The sequence below is a fragment of the Columba livia genome, chromosome 5 (genome assembly GCF_036013475.1).
Source record: "Columba livia isolate bColLiv1 breed racing homer chromosome 5, bColLiv1.pat.W.v2, whole genome shotgun sequence".
Taxonomy (NCBI): domain Eukaryota; kingdom Metazoa; phylum Chordata; class Aves; order Columbiformes; family Columbidae; genus Columba; species Columba livia.
In genome coordinates this window covers 6,333,589-6,354,347 of record NC_088606.1, presented here as the reverse complement: position 1 = coordinate 6,354,347, position 20,759 = coordinate 6,333,589, and the positions used below count along the sequence as shown (strand labels likewise).

General features: G+C 42.9%; 1 protein-coding gene across 2 annotated transcripts in view; it reads right to left on the bottom strand.

Moving 5' to 3' along the window:
- Nucleotides 1-6,807, bottom strand: part of PPM1A (protein phosphatase, Mg2+/Mn2+ dependent 1A) — a 35,255-nt gene extending 28,448 nt beyond the window's left edge. The window contains exon 1 of one of the 2 annotated variants that reach the window (XM_065063244.1): nucleotides 6,408-6,807. The gene's annotated coding sequence lies outside the window, so the exon portion shown is untranslated. The remainder of the gene's footprint in view (nucleotides 1-6,407) is intronic. The other variant, XM_065063243.1, reaches the window with a different exon arrangement.
- Nucleotides 6,808-20,759: the final 13,952 nt, after the last annotated feature.

Below are 20,759 nucleotides of genomic sequence, written 5' to 3'. Positions count from 1 at the left end.
ATGACTTATTGGAATGATCAGGAGGACTGTTCAGGTGGTTCAAAAGCCACTAGACTGAAGTGAAGCTACTGCCAATTCAGCTTTGTCAGTGTTAAACTGTTTCCTAGTTAAACTAGGAAAAAGGTGTTAAATGGAAAGAGGTCCCAATGGGATTATTCACTGAGACTCCAAAAACAAAGGGAGGCCTGAATAACAATAATTTAAAAAACAACAGAACACCAAGTGCAATAATTGAACCATTCCTGAAACACAGCAAAAAAATTACACTCACACACACACACTCTCATCTGTGGTGATGAAGCTCAGGAAACTGCTACTTTTTTTACAGTTAACATAATCTGGTATTGTCGCCTATGGTAGTGTGTACAAATTCCTGTAGAATCCCACCATCCTTCTGTCATACTGTTTCACTGATAACCTCACCACAAACATCTTGAAATCCAAGTTAACGCAGTCTCTCATACCTTAAAGAAAACTGAACACAGGAATCATCACACTATACCCTCTTCAATTTTTAGTCATCGTTTCTCCAAGTGCTCACCAAGGTCACTGCTCTTTTTTTAAAGCAATTATTTAAAGCTTTCAGACTTCACATCTTCCTAACTTCAACAATAAGCATCACCCATCTATTTCTGATTTGTCTCATGAGCAATTTATTTATCAATATGGAAATAAAAAATCCAAGTGAAAATAAAGTTTATACAGATAGTGTTTGAGAGTAAAATAAAAACAAACTGTTTAGAGAAAACACAGCCAGTATGCATGTGCCCAATGATTACAAGATATTTGCACGAAGACCCCAAAATTTCCTGTTTAGCCAAGTACTCAATATTATGAAATAATTCCAAGTAAGTACATAAACAATTTTCTAGACCCTTCATTTTACATGAAAATATTTGTGGGTTCTAATCTCAGCAACATTCTGGTGAGGACATAGGAAAAGCAGAATAGAGGAAACTTCAAATCTCATGACTACACATGGGAATAAACTGGGAATAAAATAGGAAATGTTCTGAAGTGTACAGCTATAACCTGGCTTTGCTTGCAAGGAAATGACATCAAAACTATGCCAGAAGCACATTAAGACCTGGAAGTCAAATCCTCAAAGCTTAGGAAAAGCCCAAGTTCAGTCACTGGTACACACACAGAGCTTTAATTTACAAAGCTATTTTGCCCTCACATCCTCAGCATTCCTATCTTATTAAAAGAACAAGGATAGAGAATGACTGCCACTATAAAGCAGATTCTTCCCCCAAGACTACATAAAAATAGAAAATAAATTAAAAAAAAGAAACTAAAGGAAAGCCCCTATTGTTTTATCCTTTTATGCAGACAATAACTTTGAGGACAGAAGGCTTTCTTCTAAGGGTCACGCTGGTTACCAAGTTCACTACCAGTGCAGAGCTGACAGGTTTGCCTATGATGAACGAAGCAGGAAGGTGCTCAGTCCAAGTTTGAGGACACTGTTGAGTTCACCTGTTCTTCAAAATCCAGGCAGTGCTAATGCCAGCATCTCTTAAAACTCACAAGGCCTCAATGTGCAGCCTCAGAATGGGTCTTTACAGAGAGAAGCAGTACAAGATTTTTATGTAGTGTCTGTCCAAATACTTAATATAATTGATTGGAGCAACCAGAAAATTATTTACTGATAGAAATTGATTCCTTCTTCATCAAATTACTTAGTACAATTTGGTACTAACCCCCTACCTGCCCACATTTTTCCACATTCTGCACACCTTTCCAAAAACTGGGTTTTACTTAACTTAGCTGACAGCCGGAGAATTCCTTAGGCAGTTTACACAGTTCTTGTGGCTATTGCATTTTAGGGTAGTTCACAAGCAAAAAAACCAGCGCAATTTTATGCACAAATAGCAATGATACATGGTCAAGAACACAGGCTACTATCCAAATTCCAGAACAAAAGTAGAGTTGGCAATTAAAATTAATTGTATGTATAGAAACAGCAAATCCCTTCAAGTTACAGCTGAGACCCAAACACAAAAGCATGTTTCATTCTCTAGGTCACAATCCAGCAAGAGGTTTAAACAGGAGAGCAACATCACCCCACAGCAGCCCCACACAACTCAGTTGCACGTGGCCTATCAGTATAGGTACATTTAGGTGCTTTGCTTTATTGAAACTCCAGCTATCAGAACACAAGTCATGCTACACTTGAGCTTATTGGGTTTGTAAACTGTTTTCTTAGAAGACTTCAGAGACCATTTTATCTATTAAAATATTCTTATCTGAACTGAGAACTAAGATGTTAGCAATAAAGAGGCTACTGTACTTTTTCTTCTATGGGTAAACTGCTAGCATTTCTCTACATTTCAATTTGAAACCTGATTAGCAAGTTGTGTTTTTTCCTTTGTATCGCTCTTAGATGCTCTTTTGCCAGTATACTGCCAGGAAATTTACACTCCAAACAGCAGAAGTGTACTTCATTGGAAATATCTGTAGGTGAAGGAAGTTCTATTCTGTTGTTTTAGTCACACAGAAACACCTTTTCAGATGAGCTGTTAAAAAAACCTCAGCAACTATTTCACATATTTATAAATACACTATTTTTCAGACTTCAGTAGCAAGCTGAAATATCCATTAGTTACTTTTATGGGTACATGAAAGCAAAAAAGATAAAACAAACACACAGTAAAACAAAGGCCTGTTCAGTTTAAATACAAAGAGAAATTAAAAAAAAAAAAAAAAGAAAAATATGTAGACCTAACAGACGTGTATAACTTAGTATGTGGTTTAACACAGAGCAGAGTCTAGCAGATAGAAATACAGAAAAGCAGACTTTACAGCCTTGGTTTAACACCACTAACAGCCAGCTGGATAGTTTAATACCCGTATCCAGGAAAAAACAAAAACACCCACAACCAACAACCACCAAAAAAGTTTACTCCCTCCCATGGTATCACACTGGCTTGCTTCCCCTGCCCTGATTACAATCTCCTTGGTCTAAACGTTCTCCCTAGTCTTAAGATTTAGATTATTTACTCTAGCAATATCAAATCGTAATAAACCCTGAATTGTTCCTTCACAGACAGAGAACAGAAGAAATAGAAAGAAGCTATCTTCAGTGTGATCCACACATCATGGCTCACACACACAAATCCTTCTTAAACAACATTTTTATACATCAGCTAATGGAATATGCATAAAATGATATAAAAATCACATATTCTGTATATCTCCTGGATCTTTTAAATAGCCTAAGAATAACAGCATTTTTTCAGGGATTACGTATCATTTACATGGACTTCATACTTTGCAATTTGCCATTCTTTCAATGAAGATCGTTGTAGTTAAGCATCTTTAAATTTTACATAAGTTTATTTCTTATCCTAGTATTTTTAACTGAAATTTGGATCATCTGACAAAAACTAGAGAGATCAGGAAGCATTCAGCAACAAAGTAGTATCCAAATAGGGCTTAATTTTCAAAAGAACAAATGAGACTACAGGTTGCATCATCTAAAAACAGTTACAGATGATGCATCAATGTTTCAAAAAAGTAAAAGTGATGTATGATTTCTGAGAAAAGGGCAAAAATTAGGAAGGGCCACATGCAATAGTAAGAATAAATGTTGTCTGGCTTAGTTATAACTATGCTAAGCCATTATTAACTTCAAACATTGTTACTAATCTGGCCTTTAAAATGAGTTGCAGGTTTTCAGAAATGAAATGAACACAATTATTTTACAGTACTTCCCATTCCAAAACTTGCTTATTTAATAGCACAATCTGCATTATTCAATCACTTTAATTGCGATGCAGTTCTGCTTAGCCAATTGGGTAAAAAAAAAGTATATTTACATCAGAATACACCTGAACATGTAAAAATTAGGTCAATAGTAATGTAAATATTTTAGTAAGAAATACATGACTGTTAAATGACTTATCTTTAGGTCATCTTGTGAAAGCAGCTGCTTTATATTCCCTACTTTCACTAGAAAGGAAAAGTGCAGTAAGATCTCTTATTGACAGCTGCATTCAAAAACATACCAGTTACATAAGTTTGCAAATTATACTGTGTCAGAGTTAAATATCTAAGCATTTTAACGACGGTTCTTAAAATGCTATCTCAGCAAGAGTGACTCAACTTCACTGCATAAGCTGCACTCCAGATAAGAAGCAACTAGCTTGATTTTACAGAAAAAAAACCTTTTTTGTATTCTGCTTTAACTCAAATTGCACTAAGTGAGTTCTGCTTGTTTAGACCTGCAAGCTTCACCAGTCATTTGGCATCTCCATCTCTCCTCCTCAGTTTCAACAAAAGTATCTCAAGCTCACCCATAGACAGTTAAATAAATACTTGGAAAACAGGTATCGTTTTCTACTGTACCTCAAGGGGAGAGATTTACCAGACAATTGCCAACCAAAGGAGTAAACCTATAAACCAGAATTAGGCCTTGTCTCTATAAAAGAAAAACATGAATATGCCAGAAACGCGTGAGAGTACAGACCAGGTCTCTCCAGTACAAGCTACATTTATCAGAGGGTTTTATCAGGTATCTATGTCTGCGAGGAAAACATTAATAAGTGGCATGATGCATCAGCAAGTCTCTTACTCTTAGCCCAGTCCCTCATACAAAAGGTAGACCCAGAAAGGCCCAAAAGAGAAAGCTTTGGGAACAGCTGTCCCTTCCCCAGGGAAAATGCTGATGCCCCCATCAAACTGCTCTCCTTCAACACCTTCCCTTTGACTCTTACTCTGATTCGATAGGTAAAATGTAAAACTGCCCTAACACGTGCTTTTCCACCCCCCACCTCTTATGTTATTCATAGAAAAACTATGAATAGTAACAGAAGGGAAGCTATCAGAGAAGAAACGCGTGTAGAACTTGCACAATTCTTGGTCATTTGGCAATTCACACAGGGTCCTGAGTAACAGCAGCCGTCTCGCTTCAGTTTCACTAGTCCTTCACAAATCCCGCTTCAGCCACCAAGCCTCTGAAACAGCACACGTACAGGCTCAGGAAAATGCTACAGTGGCTCACATTGGGAAAGTAACTTCTTAGAATCACAAGAGTTACAACTTCTACTTTATAAAATGATTCTACTTGCTGTGATGCTAAACATCACAACCTAAGGAAAACATATAACCTATCTTCAAACCTACTGCTCTCAGGATCTAAAACTGCCTTCTACTTAAATAAAAATAAATTCCTTTGTAGGACATACAGGACCTCAAACGTTAAGGTTACAACACAGGCCATCAGAGTGACCAGCACTTTCTCATTTGACAAAAAGTACCACTCCAAGAAAATCAGTTCTTCTCAAGTACTACTGTAAACTTAAACTTTAGTTTTGCAACCAACAAAATTTTGCCATACACATGGCAACACTAAATATTTTAATTGTGCTAAATAAATATATACACATTCACATAAAATCAATTATTCTGAAACTATTAAAGTGCAGCCATTCTTAAAGCTGTATTATATCTCCTATAATACAAGCTAATGTAATAAAAAGGTTAGACTTATGCTCAGAACCTCTGGCATTTAACATGCAAGTCCAATTCGATTATCCAGTACATCACTGGCTACCTTTGTAATCGGGGAGAGCATTTTCTTCTGTCTACTTCTAACACGCATGCTATGACAGATCATTGGCGTAACCTTTGCTCACGACATTGTTTTCGAAGGCAGCGAGATCTCCCTCAAAACTTTAAACGCCCGAAAGGCGTTGGCAAGGGAAAAGCACCCGCTGCATAATAATGTCACTATGTGGGGAGTGCTTGATGCTCCGACCCTCGCCAGGGTGGGGTGCTTTATAAATAGATACAAACAGATTTTTTTTTCTCAGTGCCGTGCCCCAAGCGCTTGGGTGGCGATGGGAGAGGAGGCTGTTTATAGCCATTATTAAATGAACCCTGAATAGGCCAAGGAAGGGGGGGTGGGGGCGAAGAGGGAAAGGGAAAGCTGCTGTTACCTGAGCCAGGCCCCAAACGCTCAACTCACCCTCCTCCTCCACCCCTTCTTCCCCCATGCCCAGCCCGGGGGCTGCCATGCCACCCCCACCCCGCAATGCAGGGGCTGCGCAGGGGGGCCACCCCCACCCCAGCTCCGGGGAGGAGAAGGGGCTCCCAGCAGCAGCATCCCAGGCGAGATCGCACCCCCTCTCCCATTTCCCTCCCTCCCGCCGCCCCGGCACCAGCTGCTGCCGCTGGGGATGGCGCCTCGCTCCTCAGCCGGGAGGGAGGAACGGCCTCCCCGCCACCCTCCCGCGGAGCCCACGGGGAGAGCGGCCCCCGCGCAGCCCGCCTCCGCTTGTTTACAGGCCCCGGGGCCCAGGCGTTGCGGCCGCGGCGCTCCAGCGCAGCCCGGGCCCGCCACCGCCGCCCCCTCACCCGCCCGGGCCCGGCCCGCCGGAGGCCCCGCACCGCGCTGCGCCACTTACCGCCCCGGCCGCGGCGGACGGAGCCGGTTGTGGCGGGCAGGGCCGCGCTCCGCGCTGCCGAAGGTGCGTGGGGGCAGGGAGGCCGGGGGCAGGCGAGGACGTCCGCGGTGGGACCGGCGGCGGGCAGGCCGGCCCGGGGACAAGGGGAAGGAGGAGGGGGGCACCCGGCTGGCCGCCTCGCCTCAGTTCATTCACAGGCGGCGGCTGCGGAGGGCGGCTCTCTGCCCAGGGGGAGCCCAGCGCTCATCTCGCCCCCGCTGCTCTCCCCCGCTCCTCGCTCGCCGCTCGGCCGCCGCCGGTCCCCCCCTCCCCGGCCCCCTCCCGCCCGCCCGAGCTCCGCGCCCACTCGCGCAGCCCCGCGGAGCGTCGTCCGCGCCCCCGCCGCTCGCGCAGTCACACACGCGCGCACTGCGCCGCCGCCTCCTCCCCTCTGCGCAGGCGCACGTGGGGCGCCGCCGCGCGCGCGCGCCTACTGCTGCTGCCGCCGCCGCCGCTCCCCTCCCCCTCCCGCCGCCGGGGCCACCGCGCGCGCGCCGCAGAAGGAGAGGAGGGAGCGAGCGCGCGCGCGCGCGTCCCCTCGCCCGTTTTCCCCCGCCCGCGCCGGCAGCGCGTACGCACGCGCCGGCCACCCTTCCCCCCCCCCCCCCCCGCTTTAAAAGGAATCACAACACCAAACGCCGCTTTTTAGGACAAAAACCCGCCCCTGGCGTAACGGGCGGGGTACCCGGATGTTGGGGGGGGCTCTAAAGACGGGAGGGGGGAGGCGCGGCGCGAGGCCGTTACAGGTATTACATCATCCTCCGCCCCGTCGTCACACACCCCCCCCCTAGCCCGGACCGCACTGAGCATGAGCAGAGCGCGTGGGAGATGCACGAGCTCGGGCGGAGAGCGAAGACGTCATCGGCCCCGCCCCTTCGCTGAGGGGAGAAGCGGGGGCGCGGGGAGCTGTCCCGTCGCAGGGCGTTCAGCAGCGGGTCCCGTGTCCCTGCGGAGGCGACCTCTGCGGGGACAGGCTGAGGAGGAGCCGCCCCGCTCGTGTCCCGTCCCCAAAGCGGCGGGCAGGGCCCAAGGGACGCGCTGGGATAACCCCCGAGCCGCCTCGCCATGAGCCCCGCGGGCCTCCCTGCTGAAAGCACAACTGCTGGCAAAATCCGCTGCGGGTTGAAGCAATGAGCGCGTAATAGGTTTAGTAATCCCATGATTTTCAGCTGCCCTTTGATGAAGGATGGTCTGTCGACAAAAGGAATGGGAGCATGTTTGGGGAGTGACTCCCCCCCCAGTCTTCATAGGGGGCAAGCTTTGTTTGCCCAGAGAGGTGGTGGATGAACCATCCCTGGAGACATCCCAGGCCAGGCTGGACGGGGCTCTGAGCAACCTGAGTTGGTGAAGATGTCCCTGCTCATGGCAGGGGTGGCACTGGATGAGCTTGGAAGGTCCCTTCCAACCCAAGCCATTCTATGGTTCTAACAAGGTGCTGAAGGAGGCCGTGGTGAGAGCAGGGCCTGGCTGGAGAAGGTGACTTGGGGCTGGGGGGGTGGATGCACTGTGCGGCTGATTCCAGCAAACCACGGTTACATCAGCGGGGCTTTGGGATTTTTTTGAAGGTGGAGTGGATGCGATAAGGAGTGCTTTTAGAGGCTTGGGGGATGCATGGTAGTTGAGAGGCTGTGAAGAAGGAATTCATAGAACCATAGAATGTCCTGAGTTGGAAGGGACCCATGGGGATCATTGAGTCCAACTCCTGTCCCTGCACAGGACAACCCCACAGTTCACACCGTGTGTCTGAGGGTGTTGTCCAGTCTCTTCTTGAACACTGTCAGGCTTGGGGCCATGACACCTCCCTGGGGAGCCTGTTCAGTGTCCAGCACCCTCTGGGTGAAGAATTGACCACGGAGGGAGGGAGAGATACTGAAGAGAGCTGGGAAAAGGTGAAGTGGGTACTTAGCTAAAGAATCAGGAAGGTTGTCGACTTTAGACAGTTTCCATCTTAAACAGCAATCAGAGCAAGCACCCATATGTTAAGGTTTCCCTAAAGTCAAGGTTCATCAGGTGCTCAAATTGCTGGTTGTGTTCCCCCAGTCATTGCAGATAACAATTGGTGCAGCCCCAACCCAAGGGTGCCAGCGACCCAGGGCACTTAATTGAGGGCTCTTGCACAGATAAGACCTACAAAACCAGCAAAGCCCTACCCAGAGATAGCTAAAAGAGCTGTAAAAAATACAACAAAACCCTTGTTGTAGGGCTTTCCCATCATAGATAAACTCGGCTGTGTTTCACTGTGATTACAAAATCTCCAGTTTCAGTGCTGACTGTGTTTGAATGGTATGTTTGGAGCCGCTCTCGCTGTGTTCACCCTAATCGTGTTTGTTAGCATGACACTGAACACCATCAGTGGTGCTGGGTGTGTATTAACTGTTTCAGGCCTTTGAATTGTATTTAGATGCAGCCAAATCTGTTCGTGGAAATAAACCTTTAGGGGATTTAAATGCAAAATGTTCAGAAAATATGTTGGGGGGCGGGGGGAAGCCGAATATATGATTTGACTTGATGATCTTGAGGGGCTCTTCCAACCAAAATGATTCTATATGCAGCGTGTTCCACAATGAAAGGGAAGTTTTGGAAGTAATTGGAGTAATTCCCATAATCTTCCTCAATGCAATTTAGAATTTCCCCTTGGTATCCAAAGACAATTAGTTACAATCTTGATGCAGTTCAGATTTTTTTAAACTGCATTTTTTTCCCCAAAAAAGCATCCGCAATGTACAGGCAAGGTAGAGATTACACGGAATTGTTCCTGCATGTGCCATGCTGCTTTAACCTCTATACATACATAAATTTAATTTTTCACCCTCCTTTTCCACTTCAATAAATCTCTCCTAACACTTCGAATTATATACAGCTGTAGATTTCATTGAGATTCTATGTCACCTACAGCTGTAGTTTTGTGTGTGTTTTCTTTTTAATAAATGTGAATGAAAACATGGCCCAGCTTTTTTCTTTTTTTTTCTTTTTCTTTTTTTTTGTGATGCCCTAGTTTTAAGCTGCAGGAATGTAATGACAGCAGAGAGTTTGCTGCTGTCATTTTCTATTTATATGTTTTTCTTGGGAGATTGGATGGGGTCAAATTACCACAGTGTTTTCTTGAAGTGTAACTTTTAGTTAGTTTGCTAGTGTTGCCTGGCCTGTTGTACTGACAATGGTGATAAATACTTATAAGAAATTCAAACATCACATCTAATTAGGATGAAACAGCTGGGTGGAACATATGTCTCTGCTATGCATATTTGTAGCTGATGTGACTACATCTCCCGGCATACAACTCTTTATTTTCCCTTTAGCTGTAGATCAACATGGGGTATAGTTAATGGGGACAGTCAAGGAGGCATGAACAAGAACCATTGCAAAACTCTTTCAACACTGCATCATAAACCATGACTGAATTATTGACAAGAATCATCTTTCACTGTTTGGAAAAAGAAGTTCCTACTAGCATAATAAAGCATATTTAGAATGATGTGCTGTTCCACAGGATATTTTTAGATAATATTATTTTTTAGGGGATTTTTTTCTGCTTCCTGTTACAACTTAAAAAGTCTTTAGATGGATGGTACTTGCCAAGAGTATTTCTAAAAAAAAAATCTGTGTATTTAAATAGATGTTTACCACTTATGCGCACTTGGTTATTGCAGGCAGGAGGATGATTTTGTCCAATGTATTCATTGAAACCATCAATTTAGAAAATTCCACACTTTGTCCAGTGTTCCCAGTGACATCATTTCCATAAAAAGAGTTGCTACAGGGATCACATGGCAATTTAACTGTACTTTGGAACCAGTTTCCATTGTAAGGGCCGCATTCTGTGTGAATCTGCTATAATCTGTGTTCTTGTCGCCTAGTGCTCCTTTTAGCTCTTTCAGTTTTAAGACCAGGTGGTTAAACTTCTTTTATTACCAGGTATGTCATGAAGCAAGGGAATTTTGGCTGTGTGTTCTTTAAAGAGACAAATATCAGCTGTTGTGTTTCATCATTTGGATTTCTTGATCCCCAAGGGAAAAAGCCATCCTTCTTTCAGTGTCTCATGTGTGGTTTATTCAAAAGGTCAGGAAAAGCAGATCATTTTGGTTTCAGCTTCCCTTACTTACTGTCCCCATTTCTCTTACTGTCTACCACAAACATTTGATCTAGGTGGGAAATAATGTATTTGGAGTTTCTCTGCAGCCTAAAAAGCTGGCAGACTATGGGGTTTTGTTTTGTTTGGAATAGGATTTGTATCACCTGATAATACTAATTTAAATGTTTAATGTATAATCAAGCTCTGTCCAGGCTGTCTTGGTTGAGTGGAGAGAGACCGGCACCTTCAGATGATGGTTACTCCCATGTTGGTGTCCCAAGCAGGTTGGGTGACATGCCATCTGAAGGTGAAGTCTTCCCTCCTGTAGTTTCTGTGGCTATAGAAGAAGCCCAGATGACCACCTAGACTAGACCCTTAATTTTAGCGTGGCTAAAATTAAATAATTCCCTGTGGTGCTTAGAGGTTATCTAATAGAAATCTTCGGTTTAATCACACCTGTGGCCTGTAATAGTGTGATCTTGAACTTGCCAAGGACTTTATCTGTGGCTTGTGAAGTGCTGATGCCCTGCCCTGTCTCCTCCAGTGGGCTGTGCCTATTTTTGGCATCTAAAAGCCGGCTGGATGACTGTGCTGCAGGCTTCACGTCTTCTTGGTCCTATTCCTGCAACACCCTGGTGCGATGACGTCTGTGGGGATCCACTCAGGCAGCTGTGCCATCAGGAACTCCACAAAATGCCAGGACTGTAGCTGTGAATAATAATCACATGATGTTTAAATCATCAAAAGCGCACACCTAGGGTGGATCCTGTCTCCAAACTGAATTTATCTGAAAGATGTCACGAAGACTCTGGACTTTTGAAGAACATGTTATGCCAACATCCCTCATTCTGGAAATGCAGCAGCTCTGATAATATTTGCTTTCTGCTCGAGTCTTGAAAAGCGCTACGCAAACTGCCACACTTCAGCTCCTCTAAGATGAGATTTATTCTCTCCTGATAGCTTTTTAAAACAACATTCGAACAGTTAGGACATTTATTAAAAACAAATGCTAGTAACTTTCAATCTACAAAATTATTAGGGCATCACAATGTGGTTTTCTTATTATAGCTGTAAGAAACAGCAATGTTCAGTCGTGAGTTTTATTTTTCCTGTGAGAATTTGCTGATGGAAGAAAACTGCAATTCAGGAAAATCAACAAAAGCAAAGTACAATAAAGACCTAAATATCAATAAAGGGGAAAATCATTTTTATTCTGGGGATCAAGATAAAGCTTTATTATATAATATTGTTATTATTTTTGTCCTGCCATTTTTGTTTTGCTTTTTTTGCATGTGGAAGATGGGAAAAGCATGGCACCTCCCAATTTCTCCAAAAGTCCAAAGTTTACACGAAAGACGGTAACAATTCAGGCAGCTGGGGAAGATAAATGCAGTTTGTCAAGGTTTTCAGAGCTCACCTGCAAATCACCTTTACTTCACATGGTTCCTTCTATCTGTAGCAAAATGTCATCAAACACCTAGTGGCCAGAAAAATTTGCCTTTTATGTGAGATAGGGACATTAAAAAATAATGTCAATGTAATCTTTAAGTATTTTAAAGAAAATTAACAGTGAGGGGAAAAAAAAAAAGAGAACTATTTAACTATTATTCTTATATTTTTTTTTCCTCTTCTTCCTTTAGAATCTCAGCTGCCTCAGTGGTTGAAATGGAAAATCGTGCTAGAAAGACAGTGTGTCCTGAACTTGTTATATAAAAAAAGGACAAACCAGCCATTTTTGGTGTCTGAAGAAGTGCTGGCATGGCGTACCACGATCTGCCAGTTCCTTTTGGCCCTTGTGCTGTCCACCAGGTTTGTGATGGTACCATGTAAATGGTCTCACTGGGACCACCTGCATTACTCTTCAGCACAGAAACCATGAAAGAGCTTAAAGCACCATTAGTAGAACAGGCAATTTGATTTGAAATATTCCAATGGCTGGGTTGAATTCACACAGGACAGGGCTGCAGCACCTTTCTATGATTCTTTCCAACCCAAAGCGGATACACTTGTTATTGACTCTTTCTCTGTCAGTGGTGAATACTTACAAAGTCTCTGTGTTCCATTGCTGGAAGTTTAATTTTCTTGACCAGATCTTTTGCTATAAGACAAGCTGTGCAGTAGAAAACAACCAAAATATTTATCAGGAAGGCTTTAGCCTATTCCATTCATTAGATGGTTCTTGTGTTTTAAAAATGCGAGGGTACACATAAGTTGCTTTTTCACTTGCTATTAGTAGTCCATGCATGAGGGCCTGTATCTTCACTGCGGTCAGTGACAAAGCTTCCATTGATCTCAGCATTGCAGGATCAAACCCTTCGTCTTCAGCATGGTCTAAAAACATCTGTTATCCCAGCCAGTGTTAATGGGCCTGCCTACAGTTGTCAGTTGTTTAACCTAAAAATTAGCCTAGCAATCACAGCTGAAATTACATGTCAGGCTGTTGATGCATAAGAATACTTAAGACTGAGTCATCAAGAGTCTTATGATGCTCCTATAATTTTATAATTATTAACATTCAAGCAAGAGATTCCGAAATTCATTAAGGATTGGAATCTCCAGATGTGAAGGAGATTAGTTCTGCTGAGAGTATAACAGTTATATTCTGTAAACTCTGTTTTTTGTGATCCTAGTCCTTTTCTTCTTTAAATAGCCATATCTAGTTGCCTTCTTTGTACAATCAAACACAATTTACTTTTTGCTACATTCATTCACAGAAATCTGTTCAATCAGTTGGCTCTTTTAACAAGCTCGTTAGCTGGGACACAGCTGAGGAGATAATTTTTTGTGTAACTCTGGTGGGTTGACCCAGAATGGACACCAGGTGCCCACCAAGCCACTCTATTCCTCCCCTCATCAACTGGACAGGGGAGAGAAAATAGAATGAAAGTCTCGTGGGTCAAGATAAGGACAGAGAGAGGTCAATCAGCAATTGCCATCACAAGCAAAACAGACTTGACTTGGGGAAATTAGTTTAATTTATTGCTAGTCATACCAGAGTAGGGTAATGAGAAGTGAAAACTAAATGTTAAAACACCTTTCCCTTCTTCCCAGGCTTAACTTTACTCTGGAATTTTCAAACTCCTCCCGCTGAGCAGTGCAGGGGAATGGGGAATGGGGCTTGTGGTCAGTTCATCACACGTTGTCTCTGCTGCTCCTTCCTCCTCACAGGGAGGATGCCTCACCCTCTTCCTTTGCTTCAGCATGGGGTCCGTTCCACAGGACACAGTCCTCCATGACCTTCTCCACTGTGTGTCCTTCCCATGGGCTGCAGTTCTTCATGAATGCTCCAATGTGGGTCCCTTCCACAGGGTTCAGTCCTTCAGGAGCAGACTGCTCCAGCCTGGGTCCCCACAAGATCGCAAGTCCTGCCAGCAAACCCCTGTCCACAGGGCCACAGGTCCTGCCAGGAGCCTTTTCCAGCATGGGCTTCCTACGGGGTCACAACCTCCTTCGGGCATCCACCTTCTCCAGCATGGCGTCCTCCCTGGGCTGCAGGTGGATCTCTGCTCCACCATGGACCTCCATGGGCACAAGAGGATATCTGCTCCACCATGGACCTCCCTGAGCAGCGGGTAGATCTCTGCTCCACCATGGACCTTCATTGGCACAAGAGGATATCTACTCCACCATGGACCTCCCTGGGCTGCAGGTGGACCTCTGCTCCACCATGGACCCCCATGGGCACAAGGGGATCTCTGCTCCATCGTGGACTTCCCTGGGCAGCAGGTGGATCTCTACTCCACCATGGACCTCCATGGGTGCAGGGGCACAGCTGGCCTCACCATGGGCTGCAGGGGAACCTTTGCTCTGGCACCTGGAGCACCTCCTCTCCCTCCTTCTTCACTGGCCATGGTGTCTGCAGAGTTGTTTCTCTCACATATTCTAATTCCTCTTTTTGGCTGCAGTTGCGCAGTTTTTTTTCCCCCTCTCTAACTATGTTATCCCGGAGGTGCTACCACCATCGCTGATGGGCTCATCCTTGGCCAGTAGTCTTGGAGCTGGTGGCACTGGCACCATCAGACGTATGGGAAGCTTCTAGTAGCATAGAAGCCACCCCTGTAGCCCCTCTGCCTCCAAAACCTTGCCACACAAGCCCAAAATAGTGTCAATTAAATAGTTAAATTAAACTAAAAGCCACACGTCACAATCAAATAACCAAGGGGAGATGTTTGAAATCTGAACATTGCTTATTATTTTGCAAAACAGGTTTTACACAGTACTAAGGATTCTGAAAAGTCCAGTTGATTTTGCCACTTACAACATAACTGAAGTTTAAATTTAGTTTCATTACGTAGGTGCTGATGTGGTATGATTGTAAGAAGTAAAGACATTGCTTCATGTTTAGTGGTGCAAGGAGCATGATAAAAATGGGTGTGAGATCACAAGGTATATGTGATGGTTTTCTTAGGAAAGCAAAACAAGTAGTAATTTAGGTTTTTAACATTTTTATGACAACCATTGCCCCTCCACAACAGTGCTGTGTTTCTTTAGGGATGGTGCAGAACAAAATATGAGCAAAGCAATAATGGCCATTATGAACATACACTGCTTGTTGTGTGGCTTAAGCTTGGAGTTTCAGGAGGAGGAATCGACCAGGGAAAGAAAATCTCACATTGCAGGTCACATTAGCGTAAGATCTTTTGTAGAACATTTAAGTGAAAGTGGTGCAGCTGTATATCAGAGTATGAACTCAAAACATGGATGCTGCTTGGAGACAATCTGAATCTCCACCCTAAACAGAAAGGTATCCTTCCTTCTCAGGAAATGTCAGTTAATCCAGCGGATTGGGAGTTCAACTACTCAAGAGATTTGGGAATGTGACTTCTTTTAAGGATTTGAAACCTGTCTTCTTACTTGTTTTCATTCACTGTACTGTATCATTCATATTTATTAAGATAAATGTATGTTTTCTATTATATTTGTGTGTGTAATGGCATACATTATATTTTTACAAACACTTTTTTGGTTTTTTTACTTTTTAACCTCTATGGGAATAATTAAAATAATTAGCTAGTTCTTGACATTTATCGTGTGGTATTCTAATTACTTTCTTGTGTTGTTTTACTCTGTTTTATGTTCAAAATAAATAATATAATCTCTTGTAAGTGACAAGATAATGAAGCTTGTCTTACAAAGATGAGCAAAACGATGAGGTGAAAAAGCATTGGCGATGCTAATTCACAGCAGCCTGCTGAAAACGGGATGGGAATCATTAGCTCACTGTACAGAGGTCACAAGATTGCCATTCTATGACATAAATTTCAATTAATATAGACAGTGTCTCAACATGAAAGTAGCAGTTGACCTGAGCTGAACCCAAGTTAGAGGAGAGGCTCATTACCAGTCACAGCAAATGGGAATTTTCCTGCAAGTGCAAACTGAAAGCAAAGTTCCGTACCTTCCGAGCACCGAGCAAACCCTTCATTCTGCTGCTGAATCTCTAGGTAGAACTTGTGAATACTCAAAGATAGCAGTTGTGGAATTCTTCATTCTCATCTCGCTGCAAAAGCAACCTACCGGGAAACCCACAGGAAAAAACACCACCACCCTGATGCAATTTCTAGTGCTGTTGACAAAAATGAAGTTTAGGGTCTTTTCCGAACAAGAATCATAAAAGTGTTGAAGTTGACCCAATGCCTTTCAAATTAAACTCAAGTTTCCCACTGGGTTTAAATTTCTTATTTGCTCAGGGAAGCATTAGTACTGTCAAAATGACTTTCATCAGTTTAAGCTGGATTAATGATACAGTAGTCATTTATAATAAAATCATAGAATAATTTTGGTTGGAAGGGACTTCTGGAGGTCATCTAGTTCAAGCTCTGGCTCAAAGCAGGTCCAACAAGATGGGGTTGCTCAGGTCTTAGTCCACGTGAGTTTTGAATATCTTTGAGGATGGAAATTTCACCTCTCTGGTCACCAACTTCAGTGTTTCCAATCAGAATTTCTTGCGTTGCCATTTGTGTCCCTTGTCTTGCTTGTCTTATCTGAAAAGAGTCTGCAGTTGAAGACAGCATTAGAATCTCCCCTTATCCTTCTCTTCTTCCAGCTGAACAAAGATGGTTCTCTAAGTCTGTCTTCAGTACACAGGAGAATTTACACACCCAGGAAAGGAAACAAGAGGCTGCTTACATAGCTTTGATTTAAATACCTGTAGCCAGTATCTTGCCGGTTGCTGTGGCATATAAAATGCTTTTTAACATCATTAAACAACTCAGCTATGCAAAATAAAATGTTGCTGTGTTTTGTGACTCTCCTGAACCTCTCTGGGTAGACACCTGTGCTACCACACACAGAAAGCTGATGGATCCTTAACAAAGCACCCGGTCATTTGCACTGAGGTGTAATGTCAAGTAAAAGTTGACTTCAGAAAGTGGGATAGGTGAAATGCTCATGAGATCTCGGCCACTTCATGGATTTGTGTTCTGGTGGATTTTAAACACAACTTTTTGCAGCATACCATCCTGTACGCCTCAGAAGAGGGAACAGCGCCATCCTCCCGGACCCACAACTGCCCAACACTGGGCAGCGAAGGGACCTTTTTTAGATGTTGGTAGTAGTTAGAGCACTCTTAGAGCCACTTTTTCTTGCTTTTGGCTACCAGAAAGGGACTGTTGGAGTACCAGGTGCACCAAACTTGCCCTCTACCAAGACCAGCATGTCCTGTCCTGCAGCTGATTATTCTCTAATTTACTTCCCTGACATCCAGAGGTTTTCCCAGATGAAAAACTAGATCAGTTCTCTGTCGTGTTGCTGCAACAGAAGCTACTGTTTAGCCACTGTATCTCCTTAGCTCTTTTTACCTCCTTAAAATATGTACTGTCTATGCCGAACGACTGCCTGTGACTTTTGTTAACCAAGATACACAGAAAAAACCATCTCCAGTAGTGTACGCTTCTAGAGCTCCTTACATAACATCTTCATTAAAATGCCAGTCACAGGGTTCTGCTAAGAGCCAGGTCAGATTGTGATCAGCTTTTCAGGCTATGTTCACTTTTGGACTTTTTGCTTGAGAAATTCCACAGGTTCATATGCTTGATTATGCAATTATCTTCTTGGATTCATTTAAAAACCTCCTCCCATGCTCAGTTTACAGTCCCAAAGCTGATCTTCTGCATAATTTATATTCTGAGAGTAAAAAGTTTAGCAACAGAATTCTGGATTTTTCTCTTAAAAATGTTAGTTGGTAATGAAAATTCTCTGATATTTTGTGTTTTGCTTTGTGAAGACCAGCAGAGGGTGCCTGAGAGAGAGAGCAAGAGCAAACCCCATCCCAGGCTTGAGCTGGAATTGCCAACGATAAGAGTGTAAAAAAAGAAAGAAGTAAACTAATTTAGTTCTCAATTAAAACCAAAGAGGAATATGTTAATGAAAATGAAGAGGAACTAACTGCCTTAGGAAAACTGCACTATCAAGAGGCTGTCAAAAAAGTAATACTAATAATTAAGAAAAAAAAAATACAGTAATTTGGGGATTAGGAAAGGAGTTTTGGTTGTTTGACTCTGTTATTGGCCAACAGCTACTGAAGTACTGGCTCCTTGAAGTATCTTTTCATGGGTTTTGGGAGACATTCCCTCCATAAACTATTCCATAAACTACCTCTGTGTAAGGAGACGGAGGAAGAGAAAATCAGTGCAGGATTCAGAGCAGGTTCCTAATTTATGTTCCCTGGCCAACCCCACGATGAAGTTTGTTTCTGCTGACTAGAGCGGGTGCTCAGGGAGATGAAGCTCTGCAGAATCAGCCTTGTGGACACCAACTTCTTTTCCTCCTGCTGTCCCTCACTTAATGTTAAATGATGCAGGAGAGAAAGTTCCCACCAGTTCCTTGTACCAGTAGTTTTTTCAGTACTAGTTCAATGAGAGAGCCCATGCAGAAAGAAATCTTTCGAGATTCATCACAACAGATTTAAATTGAATAAATACTGTTTTATATGTATCTGTATATGTATTTGGAAAATTACAAACGTGAAAAGGGAGCACAAGTCTTTCCATTGACTTCAGTGACCTTGAAACCCAGCCCAGGATGATAGATGCCAAACAGGGATCTGAGAATCAGGATGTAAATATCAATGATGTCTTCCTCTTCTTCACCATCAGAAGAGGTTTGTTCTATATCAAGAATACAAGAAAGCTTTTTTTAAAAGAGAAATATTAAATACTCGCTTTCCCTCTCTTATCCAGATGTGATATAGTCATATACCATGGTATATTCAGATATGTTCTAGACTTTCCTATGACTATTCCTCTGAAGAAAAGTCCTCCATATATTTGTATCTTGACTTCTTCTGATATTTAATTCGAATAAAAATGAAGAATTACATAGTACTAATGTCACACAAGCAAAATGGCATTATCATCAAATGGAGTTTTGTTCAATTTACCTGAACATGTTCTGTGTTTCTGTTATTAATATAAATACAGGTGATTTAGTCACACCCCTTAATGTAAACTAAAGAAAGTATGTTATGAAAAGGAAATAGATAATATAACTTAAGGTCTCTGGGTTCCATCACTGTCCCATCATACTAAACAAATCTTATCTTCATATAAATGTCCCATCTCCTGCAGAAAAGGTTGGAGTTTTTCTGGATTTCTCTTTTTATTATTTCACTGAGTAAAAGTGCTTTTAATGTCAATAAACAGGAAGATAAGTCAAATTAGTGTGGTCTAGAGGAATGAGCAGAGCTCAGGCAGGCAGTCCTGAATTAAACTCACCCCTGTGTGAAGGACACATCTGGAACACTTAAGTCACATTCCAATATCCAGTTAGGTCAGTGAAGGAGACCTGATGCGCAGGAGCTCTTTGTCTGGAGACAAACATTGTCCTTTAAAAAGTAACATGCCCCTTTTAAACAGATACAGTTGGTGCAGGTGTCAGTAAAAGCACGGCAAGCACTTCACCAAAAAAAAACAAAGCCAAGCAGTTTATAATCTAATTGAAAAGTCATGGATGTGAAGTTTGGAAGAAGAGCAGGGCCCGGCGTAGCTGCAGGTGGCTGGGATCACCACAGGGTTTTATAGCTTTAAACACAAGTGTGACACAGGGTGGAGTGTAGAAAACAGCTCTTGCTTCTTATATTGAGGAAACATTTTCCAGGGGACACCACAAAAAGTCATAGACCAACAACCAGGAGTCACCTGCTTCTGTGTCTGAAGATGCTTCCTCTACTTGTCCTGGCTGAGTGAGGATTGTCTTGCCACTGTGTCCTTTTATATTGCTATTTTGTATTTTTCTGTGATGCTCTGTTTTTGCCATCTATTTTTCCATATATTTATTTCTGAGGAAGGAAACATTGAGGTGTAGGGAGAAGAGAGGAGGAAAGAATTATTTACTTGTAGTTACAGCACTTTAACTTTGGGTTTGCTTAACTAAACTGTTGCCAAGACTTGACTAACCACCTTTGCTATGTCTTTACTAGTAAGTAAAACAAACTGTGGACTTTCTAGTCCTAAGACGAACTGGCCTCACCGGGGTTGTGTCTGTAGCAGATCGATGCCCCTCTGACATACCCCCAATCCCTTGGGCAAAGCCATACCATGAACCACAAGAACAATTTAATAATATGGATGGTCACGTGCCAGTGTATGACTCCATGCCTTGGCCCTGTTTGACTTACTGGTATAGAAGTAGCTTACTCTGGCAAAAAAAAAGCGCTATTTCTCTGGTTTGCCTTCTATTGCTTGGCAACAGGTTGTACTGATCCGTAATGCAGTGGCCAGGAAGGCAATACTAAGAGTTTCATTTACTGTTTTAAAAACGGATAGAAGACATACTACTTCAACTTGTCCTAAGTAGAACTAGACTCTCAAGTTTCAAAATGATGGGAGCTCAAACAAAAAAATCTTAACTAAACAGACTGAAATGAAATGGATGCAAGGAGTAAGTACAATTAAGGAGAGATTTGATGGAAGAAAAAATGGAAGTTATTTCCTTCAAGGCTGTCTTCAAGTGAGCTGCGTAAGGAGGCAGGCAGAAGGGGCTATGCGTGAAAAAAACATGAAGATTGGACAACATGCTAAAAGCTGAAATGAGGGGGGATTAGGGTAGCTAGGAATGCAGAGGCTTAAGTGCACAAAAACTCAGAGACTTGAACTCAAGAAGGTAATTCTGAAGCAGAAAGCTTGTGCTCTTTGTAAGCAACAGGAAAAATTTCACTGATGTAGTGACAGCAAAACTGTACCTCAAATCAGCATCTCATCAAAATGATTTAAGAGGCTCGAATGGATGTCCCTTACCTAGGG